Genomic DNA, 11,161 nt, shown 5'->3' on the forward strand with positions numbered 1-11,161 from the left:
ATTTTATCCTTTATGTATAATTTCTTTCAAATTGGCTGAGCAGGTACGTTTTGCATCATTTGTAACAATTGTTAAAAAAGCAGATTTCTGTTGATGTACTGTTGGATTTGTACTTTCTCTAGTGCAGCTGCTCAATGTAGTGATTGCTTATTACAGGAAAAGTTTAAAAAGAGGATTTCTGTTGATATGCTGTTGGAATTCTACTTTCTCTGGAAAAAACAAAAAGAACAAAAGTCTGATTCTGATTTAGGAATGTGAGCATTCATCGTCGTGTGAATTGTCAGTAGAATTCAGAACTGTTGATTTCTTGTCACTTGTTTCTCCCCGCACAATACTTATTTCCATTACAATGATTTGCTTTTTAGTTTTATTACCCACATCTCTGTTCTCTCACACCACAGTCCCATTTGTTTGTGCTACAACTTGTGTATCGGCCGACCGTCAAATCAGTATTACAACGACTGCTCAGAAAAGGTTACTGCCCGCAGAGCACTGTATCACAAAGAGTGAGTACCATCTGAAACCTGGAAATGTAACCTCAGAATTTTGTTTAGGATCCAGAGAGAATCATCTCTCACCTGCAGGGTCTCCCACGCGGGAATGAAGACATCATTGCATGTGATTGTGCATGCAAGGCAATATTTGGAAGAATCAGTATGACAGAACAAGAATGCATGATAAATTTGCACAAATCCTTTGTACCTGTGGTAGTTTTTGCCCGTAAGTACAATGCTGAATCTGTATGAAGGGACAGTGTTAAAAAGAAAGAAAGTTACCAGATACCAGATTATCGCTGTTATCTCCTTAGAAAATATGCATCATGATGTCAAGCAAAATGCTTATAAGTACAGTAGCTTATGTTATTTTCGTATGCATATTGTTAGAAAAGAAACATTGTGCCTGTTTGTGTTGGATGTGTATCAGACATAAGTCAAGTGAAGTTAGGTCATAGTTGCAAAGTTTGTCAATTCATTGACGGTGTTCTCAGTGATAATCTGTGAAGGCAAAAGCAACTCTGAAAAATGGCAAAATCTTTGAAAAGGAACCATCATAGATTTTCTATCTCAAGCCAAGACAATGATGAGATAACTTTAGAGAAAATGACAAAATTATGCAGAAAGAGTGTTATCCAAAGGGATGTATGTATGTCTTTTTTCCATTTGCTTTTCTAGTCAAGAGGAATTTCTCCAGCGTGGCATCATCGACGGGTGGTCTGAACGATGATGGCGTGGAGCAGACGGCCATCAAGGTATCCCTCAAGTGCCCCATCACCTACAAGCGCATCACGCTGCCGGCCCGGGGCCACGACTGCAAGCACATCCAGTGCTTCGACCTCGAGTCCTACCTGCAGCTCAACTGTGAGCGGGGATCGTGGCGGTGTCCTGTCTGCAAGTGAGTGTTGGCACAATCATCTGTCTGTCCTAGTATGTCTCTTTCTGTCTGTTTGTCTCTTTGGTGTTTGTATGCCATTTTTTGACTATCACATGATAGTTCTCCCCTCTAATGTCTTCTCCTGTCTCTCCTCTCTTTCTGTCCCATCTCCTTTATTTTTTCCCTCTTTTTTTCTCTTTCTTTTTTGCTCGTCTCTCTTTCTTTCATTTTTCATGTTTTTTTCTCACCCATCTTTTCACTTTCTCTGTGGAACCATACTTGGTTTAACTTAAAAAATGTCAATCAATGCCATGTCATTGATTTTCAGTTTCCCCCAAGCTGTAAAGTACAGACAAGTCATGGGTGGCTTTATCTATTTCTTCATCTATCTTTTGATACAAAATATATCAAGCTCTCTGTCTATCTCTCTCACCCTCACTCTCCTTATATATAAAGAGAGGGAGAGATAGTTATATCTCTCCCTCTCTTTATATATAAGGGAGAGGGAGAGATATATTATGAGAGGAGAGATATATTATATCTCTCCCTCTCCCTTTTGGTCTCCATCTCCCACTTGTCTGCCATGATATTTTCTTTGATTGGCAACCCCGATCTGTCTCATCACTGTTTGTCTTATAATCTGTCACTTCAGTCTCCATACACATGGTTTGTCTGTCTGTCTGTCTGTCTGGCTGTCACTCTGCTTTTCTTTGTCTGTTTGTCTGTTTGTGCTATCTGTCATTGAGACCATATAGATGTGGTACTGTTCCTCACTACTGTTTATTCACTGTCTGTGATGTTATCCAGTAATAACTCTCCCTTGTTTTTTGTTGTTGTTGTTGTTGTTGTTGTTTTGTTTTTTTTTTTGGGGGGGGGGGGTTGTGAGTGTGTATATTTTATAGAAAACTTTTGCGTTGACAGGTATGTGAGTGTCGTGATGTTGCTTTACCCGTTGAGGATGAGTCCCGAGTATACTCGGGCAGTTGGCTATGGGAAATGCGTGTTGTAGCAAAATCAGTCCGTCCATAACGAGTTAAGATAAATAAGAGCTAGACTGTTATGACGCATCTTCAATGTCTGTCTACTTCTTCAAACAAGTTTTTAAAAAATTTTGTTTCGATCTTAGTGTGCAAAACTAGTGAAGACATGGCATAGGGGATAAAGGGAGATCATCAAGATAGCAACTTCTTTATGCTCATATAGTGATGAATCAATATCAAGTGGTGAGAACACTGGTATTGTGTATGTTTCTTATCCAAAGTTTCAAATATATATCGTTATGAAGCTGCATTAATGGCCGTATTTGAAGCCTGTCATAGAATTCCTCCACATCTTGTTCTATGATGTGCACAGTACAGTGATGCTTTTCAGTTGTATTTCCACATAACTCCCCCCCCCCCCATCTATCCTTGAGTGAGTGATCTTGCCTTTAAGCATTCAAACTGTGACAAGTCTCTGATCGATCTCCTCTCAATCAGCAAAACTGCATTACTTGAGGGACTTGAGGTGGACCAGTTCATGTGGGGCATACTGACAGCTGTCCAGTCAGCGGACTTTGAGGAGGTGACCATCGACGCATCGGCCAGCTGGAAGCCTGTCCCCATTAAGAGTGAATTCAAGGAAGAGGAACCAGGTATGGATGAAGACACTTCTGTCTTGTTTTCTTTCTTCAACCAGTCACCATGGTAACAGAGGAAGGTGTTGAGATGCTCTCCTTCATTCGCTGAATTTCTAAAAGCTGTTTGAGGCTAAATCTGTTAAGTAAAATGTCAGCTCTTGTTCATGCCATGTAATAAGACTGCTACATCTGTTGCTCAACAGTATTGCTTTAAATGACACTCACTTTATGCTGCAGTATCAGTTTCTTATACCAAGATCTGATACCGTATGTCATGCCCATATTTGAAAGGACACTCTTTTGTACTTACCTGAAGTTTGTTCGTCTTTACTACGACTGCTAATCGCTGCCAGGCACATAATTTCTTGAGAGATGAAAAGATAGCACCATTGTAACTAAGTAGCCATGTAAGCATCATTCAATGATCATTATGATAATCTCAGAGCAGCCATCTGCCATTTTATTTTTGCAGTATTTCATGTGTTTTCTTCATCCAACATAAGACATGGTTTTACATATAAAACAGTTTTTTATCATTCAAATTGATCTTGGTATGTTTAATTTGTGAAATTCAAAAATTTTTTAACCAAAATGTATCTCTTGTTGTCAGAATATATTTTTAACCTTGCATGAGCATATATATATATATATATATGTATATATATATACTGTAAAACATGATATATTCGCGGCATGAATTTTTCGCGAATTGGAGCCGACAGTCTTTTTCGCGGCATGAAATTTTCGCGAAGTGCCACTGGCGTTCAATGCATATAATGTAAACGTGGACTTTCGCGTGCATTTTAATTTCGCGAATCTTGGCGCTCGCGAAATTCGCGAAATTAAAGTGCACGCGAAAATTCCTTGTTTTACAGTATATTGCAAACAGTGCCAGCCCTGAAGGTTTAATGTTGATACCACAGCAGATGATGCATTATTGTTTCTATGGTGATATGGCATTCCTAACATCCTCCTACCACTTTTTGATCGTTCCACCCCCTTCTAGAATCGTGCCACTCGGCCAAGAGGCATAAAGCCATGTCTCCAGGCAGCATGATGATGCCTGGTCTGCACCACTTTGAGGGCGGCCCCAGCCCCTCACCCTACCCCCAGCCCCCCATGTCTGCTGCAGGACCCGACTTCAATGGAGGTAATGGAAGATGCCACAAAGGGGGGACTACACGGTGCTCAAAGTGCCACGTGATTTGACATTTAACCGTCTACCACCTCTGGGCCCTTCCTTAGTGGTTTTAAATACGTAGCTTTGCTCACACAAATGTTATGTCGAAAGAGGAACGATAGAATCTTCATATTTGTGCTGATTTCACCTGCCTTATTGTGTAGCCAGTTCCTTTGTGCTGAAATTCTGTTTACATAAAGTTCAGCAGTCATAGCAAGTGATTGATAATTCAAGATTCCGAAGTGGTAGATATTCAGTGAAGTTTGTATAAACTCACAAGCTACAGAAGGGTCACAGATTGCTAATGCTTCATATTTCAACTTGGTGCCATGATATTCTAGTGCATTCCTGTGTGAACTTATCATGCTTATCCAATGATGTTAGTGTTCAACTGTGTTAGCAAAAATTTTACAGAAACAACAAAGAAAAGCATGCATTTGAGTTGGTACATTCGTTATGTAATGGGAGCAAATGATTTAAACTTGTGTTGTGTTGACAGTTTCAGTCTGTGGTGTTAGGGAGAGTTCATCATTTTGATATCAATGAATGGGAATTCAAATTTACTCATTATGCCAATTCTTTTACCAATTTTAACCCCTTTTTCTTTCTCTCTCTCTCCACACAAAGCGGTGAGACCAAACTCAAATACCAACCCCAACGTGGGCGGTCCCAACAACTTCCGCAACTTTGCCAACTTCCCTCCGCAGGGAGGAGGGGGCCCCGGAGCCGGGGGCGGAGGCGGAGGAGGCGGAGGAGGGGGAGGTGGAGCAGCAGCAGTAAGTGGGGCAGGGGGCGGAACACAATCTAACATGAACCCCAGTGCTAACAGCTTCAATGGGCCCATGATACCTACAGCAGAAGACAACATTGCCACCACAGACATGTACCCGGTGGAGAAGCAGTTCAATCATGCACTACCGGTGAGTAGCATCCTTGACCGACGCTTCTAGAAAAATTAACAGAGAAGCTTAATCTGGCAGTTATTATCTTAGATTCAGGGTACTTTTTTTTTTTTGGATATGTTTCTTTCTCTGTAATGGTGATTTGCATGAGTAATTTCTATCTTCTTTCATTACAAGTATAACTTCACCAAATGGAATATAGAATAGATTTTGTCATAGTGATGAGAGAAAATGTTGCTATTCAGCAAATACATGGAGACTTTTATTTGAATAGATATCTTTACCATTATTTCTTCTAGATGTGTTGTTTGTTCCATACATATCATTGAATGAGTAAACTGCAAGGTGATCATGAGGACTTCAGAGGAGTGAAGACTAGAGTAAACATTGGTCCTTTTGTGTTTCTTGTCGTTTTCAGCAAATGCCAATGAACCAGTCACATCCACCAGGCCAGCAGTCGCATCGGCACCCATCCCCAATGGCCCACCACCCACGCAACAACCCCACCACACCCAATCCCACCCACCAGGGTACACCCACCTCGGCATCCATTGCCTCCCCTCGCACCATGCACACCAGCAACCCCAATCTGCGACCGCCGACGCCGGGTATGCCCCACACGCCCACCATGGGTCCCAGCACGCCAAGCATGGGACCCATGACCCCTACCATGCCTCACACCCCTAACAACATGCCTCCAACGCCCAACAACATGCCACACACGCCCAGCAACATGCCCCACACCCCAACGAACATGCCCCACACGCCCAACAACATGCCACACACACCCAACAACATGCCCCCGACGCCAAACAGCATGGGCAACACCACCTCTACCTCGCTTAACCAGCAGCCACACACGCCGGGCGCCTCGTCCAACCCACCGTCGCATCCGGGGATGAACACCATGAACAACCAGCGCTCCCACCAGTCACCCAACCCGGGACCACCGCCGCCCGCAACGACAAGTCAACTTCCAGCATTACTCGGGCACAACCAAGGAGGCGCCAGCACCACCTCAACATCATCAACATCAATAACGACCAACGGCAGCGTGGTCCTGGACTCCCACGTGAGGAACAACAGCATGACTAGTAGTCAGGCCAACGCCAACCACAACTTGGACTTTGACCCGGCCGCGGTCATTGATGGTGGAGGAGAGGGACAGGAGGGACTTGACGTGAGTTTGCAGTCCTGTTTTCACTTTGAATGAGAATTGTCACAGAGAGAAGATATAAGCCTAGAGCTCCATGTAGTTGAACATCACAAGCGCTGTACATCTCACTTGCAGTACTAAAGAAGCAATTGAGGATTGTCAGTGAGACAAGGTGTAAATTGTAATGTTGTTTGTGGTGATTGAAGAGCATTCTCCAAACTCAATTTTAAATGTTCAACATGCACTCCCTAGCAATCTCCTTTAAAAAGCATAGTATTTGACAATTTATGACCTGAATCATGTGATAAAGCTGTGGCATATGTCATCTTCTTGTAGCAATGCACTGGTAGAAGAGATTTGCACAGAAAAAGATATGTAGAATCCATACGTCTGTAGAAATGTCTGTACCCTTCTGTGTGTAAGTTTCGTGCATAAAATGTCAGTTTTCAATTTTTCACCACTTCTTCTGGACAAGAACGCTGAAATGTATGTGAATCTGCATGCTTTTTTTTCTGTTCTTCTTTACAGTTACTACCTGACAACATCGTGGATGTGGATATTTTGTCAATACTGGGCCAAAACGACAGCTCATCAGCAAACAATGACAGCGAAGAACTCCTCTCTCTATTTGACTCATGAAAACAGACGTGACAGACTGCCAATTTGTGTTTTTTCGAACTCTTGTGACTGCAGAAAAAGTTACTCGCAGTACAGTGCACCTCAATCGAGGAATTAGCATTGTCTCTGTAAGGAGGAGTGTAAAGACGGACATACTGGAGTGAAGATGGGGAGCAGTGAGTTTGTAGCAGTGGACACTCCTGTAGGTTAAGGAGATGCAGGCTTGGATGCGTGTGATGCCAAGCGTTGTGGCCGGGGCATTGGATCGGGGGCCGGGTGTAAAAAGGAATCCAAGAGAGTGGAAAAAAAAGATCTGTCATTGCTGATGCCTGTCCAGCAGGCCGATAGAATGACTTGGGAAGAAGGATTAACAATGGACTGAACTTACGAGAATTCGCCCCTTCAGTGTTGAGATCGCCCCCACCCCATAGAAATGTGGTACAGGGAACTCTTGACTGTGACTCTCGACATCCATTCTGATTTCAAATCACAGAGGCTCTCACCCATCGACTCTCAGCATCACAAATATAGCAGGATGTAGGCAACTGGTGGAGCTGGGTAAGAAAGCAAGGATTCATTCTGTGGGATAGATAGGAGACCCTCACCAGAGGTCAGATGTCAACATTTAATGATGTGATGCCAATCAGAGCCTCCAGGCCATACTGTTCTCTGACCCTGGTCAAGAGCAGCGGAGGACTATTGGGTCAAGATCAACAGCGGCCACAGGGGACAGCGGCTACCATCTGCTTTGTGCTGTGGGATGACCCCCAAGAGGAGAAAGATGGCGTGATGTAGGCACTGCCTCAGCTTCCAGAGAAAAAGAGGAGGAGAGTTTTTTGAGGAAGTAGTTACAGATGGTGGAGGAGTTGGTTAATGATGATAACATCTGGAGCACCTGTAAGCTTCTCTCCTCCCAGTGGCAGACATGGTGGACCCCAGCAGAGGCTGGAAGTGGTCTGGAAAGCCATCCACTCCAATAAGACCAGCTGTACCGATTGGAAATCGACATCGCGTCCAGTTATCGATGCCTCTTGTACTCCAGAGATGCTCGAAGGCTGCCACTGTTTTTCTTTCATTCAAGATGGCCCACCGCCACCACCACCGCCGCCGCCCGCCGCCACCATCACCAACATCCAGACACTAACAGCACATGCAGGTAGAGGCAGTCTCGTATGTGCCCGCCCGTCACTGCTGCAACAATATTCACATGGCATTCACAGACACAACCACGTGAATTATCCATCGCCAGAATGTGCATCCCACACACGTTTGATATCTCTACTTTTCTGCCTTCCTTCTCCCTCTTCCCGTGGAGTACCCCATCAGAACACCAATTTTTTCTTTTTTTGATCTTCTTCTTCTTCATATCGTGTCCTGTACATACTCAGATTGAAATACCTTGGAGTTTCAAGAACCTGCAACGAGAGCCAAACGTCATCAAGTTTGCTCGAAGCAGTGAAGCAACTCGCATCGTTTCTTTTTTTGTACAAAAAAAAAAAAAAAACTGGAAGAAAGATCATTTATTTGTGACAAGTAGGGAAGGATGTCTTTGTTGTGATGGTGAGAGCTAGATTTATTGCTAATTTATTCCTGTATGTGCTTGTGTTTGTAATTTATTTTGTGTAAAGTGTAAATTAAACAGAAAGTTCTCTCTTTTTTTTTCTCTCCATGTGTATGATATTTGAACAGAAAAAAAAAAATGCTATATTTTGATGAATGAGAAATACTTGTGGTTAGTGCTACTTAAATACCAATACATCTTTGTTTGCCGATGTACTCGTAGTATTTATGTGTACATTGATCGGGAAACCATTGTTCTTTGGTCAGTCTGGAAATATAGCCTCTCGTCACAATTCATCAGCAGTGTGCTGAAGGGGTCTGCTACATCATGTGGTCTTACGCTTCCAAAGTACCTTGTTTTCTTATTGTCTAAAAATCAGAAAGGTTTTTTTTTTTCAGAGATACTTCCATTACTGTATTTATCAGTAGATTACATAAATGGTTATTGGTTGGTCGCATAGTGAAGCTTATGGGACAGCTGTAACAGATGGCCATCAGCACGAGTGGATTTTTGACAAACCCACCCATGTCCAGCAGTTCTACGTGTGTAACGGTTGGTCATTCAATCACTAGAAACAGTCTCAATTCCATATTCTCTTCAGAACATGTTGTAACATGGGGAACAGTGTGGTTAAAAAAAAATAATAATGATAATAATACTATGTTGTTACCTGACGATCACACAAAAATGATAGACCAGGCACTGTATGATCAGGAACCTAGATCGTGTACTAAAACAAGCCTTTAATTTTTGACTGTGCCTGATAATTGATCATTTTTCCCCTGTCTCCTTTATTAAGCAGTGTCTGTTTCTCTTTGAGGTACAGTATGTGCCGCTTCCAAAACTAAAGAGAGAGAAAAAAAGTGACCACGCATTGACAGCAAGCTGCCAAGCCCTTAACAGATATTCCATTGCTGTAGGCATAGATGCATTCCATATGACCACTATACTATCATCTGTTCATCTGCTAATTTATGCAGCATCATGTAAAGCCTGTATAATATGTTTGTTAAAGAAGTTTGTTCACCTTTCTGTGTAAAATAAGTTTAATAATGTTATTTTAGTATTATTCTCTCAGTTTGCAGCTGTTGTCATAACTGAAAAGTGAATGCAGTTTCCTTTTTTTTTTTGCGGGTCTGGAAATTGTTTATGAAACAACATGTGTATACTGTTGTAGTCAAAGTGCTATAAGCCATAAACGACACTTTGTAATGGTAGTAGAAAAGTCTGCATTGCAGCGTTCCAATGATTAAGGTGTCACTGGTCTCAAGGAATTCTCAGTGAGGTGTACGCTTGCATCCACATACTGTAAAACGAGAAATGTTCGCGTGCATTTTAATTTCGCGAATTTCGCGAGCGGCAAGATTCGCGAAATTAAAATGCACGCGAAATTTCTTATCTACACTATATGCACTGAACGCAAGAAGCAATTCGCGAAAATTTCTTGCCGCGAAAAAGGCCATCGGCTCCAATTCGCGAAAATTTCGTGCCGCGAATATATCATGTTTTACAGTATTCTGCTGAGGTTATAGTATCGTAACCAACTTGGCTCATAAAGTGACATACAAAGTTGTGTCCAGCTGTGGCTTCTCAGATACATTGGCAGTGGAAGCACCATCAACTTGGTCTGCCACCTTCTTTCTCAGTAGTTCTGTTGAGATTCATGACTTTGTTCAAAGGATGCTTGTCATGTTCCCCCTAGGGGTCTGCTGCACACCTCAATGACTGAACCGTGTCGACCAACCCCAAATCCCTGTTTGTTACTTCCTGGCAGCATCTACAAGAAAGGAGATTGTCTTCCGATCAGTCAATATAATATCCCTTTTTAATAGCGTGCCAAAAGCCCATCACATAGCGTGCAGGGGCATTCATTCACAGTTTTGATGGGCACAAAAAGCTCAGTTCATTGGTTTACCAAATTGAAAGAGCTGAATTTTTGCAACCATTGCAATTTTCGAGGTGATGGCTGTACTTCACAAATGAGTGGAAAAAAAACAAACATCCATTTCAGTCCATAGTTGGTTCTCTTTCTTATGCACTTCATTTGAGAAGAATAATTTAGACCACTTTGATGAAGACTACAACTGGACTCCATTTTTTTGAGTTAAATCTTGTGAAGTATTGTGTCAGTGCAGGGGCAGAGGGTTGGGGTGGATTCTAGTGGAAAACAGATCATTGGTTTGTGTAAATGTAATCAAAGGCCAATACTGAAATTTAATGTGCTCTTTGACCTAATCGAGTCCTATCAGGGACATGCAAGCAAGAAGGGGATTTCCTTTTATCATTGAAATTTGCTTTCTGAGTATTTTTGCTCAAAAAAAATGTTTTGTATGAATGTAAATAAGAAACCATAAAATTCTTTTCCTCTAGATGTTTATACATTGATGTGAAAGGTTTTGAAAGCAAAGTTTACTGCTTGTTTCTGGGACGAAAAGGAAATTTGCCAGAGAATGGTGTTTGTTTGGGATTTTTCTGCTCTTTTTAATCCTGAGAGGAAAAAAAAAAATGAAATACAAGGGATGTGACTGTCCCTCAGAAGCCCTGACATTGTAATGCTTAATGCTAAATTATCAGTTTTTGTACTTGCTCAAATCTCTTGACTTAATGAAATGTATTCATATCTGTCACTTTCAAAAATCTTTATTTATTATTTCTGTCTGTAGAAACTCATTTGTAAAGTTCTTATTCTCAGTTCTTGGTCTCTATTTTAGGATTTTTTTTTCCCGTTGTGTGTTTTTTTTTTCTTTTATGGACA

General features: G+C 41.9%; 1 pseudogene; it reads left to right on the forward strand.

Moving 5' to 3' along the window:
- The first annotated feature begins 401 nt into the window (after window positions 1-401).
- Window positions 402-10,917, forward strand: LOC139736907 (uncharacterized; annotated as a pseudogene).
- The last annotated feature ends 244 nt before the right edge of the window (window positions 10,918-11,161 follow it).

Source organism: Diadema antillarum, unplaced genomic scaffold, assembly GCF_040938485.1.
Source record: "Diadema antillarum isolate AM-2024a unplaced genomic scaffold, OU_Dant_1.0 seq00000674_RagTag, whole genome shotgun sequence".
Lineage (NCBI taxonomy): Eukaryota > Metazoa > Echinodermata > Echinoidea > Diadematoida > Diadematidae > Diadema > Diadema antillarum.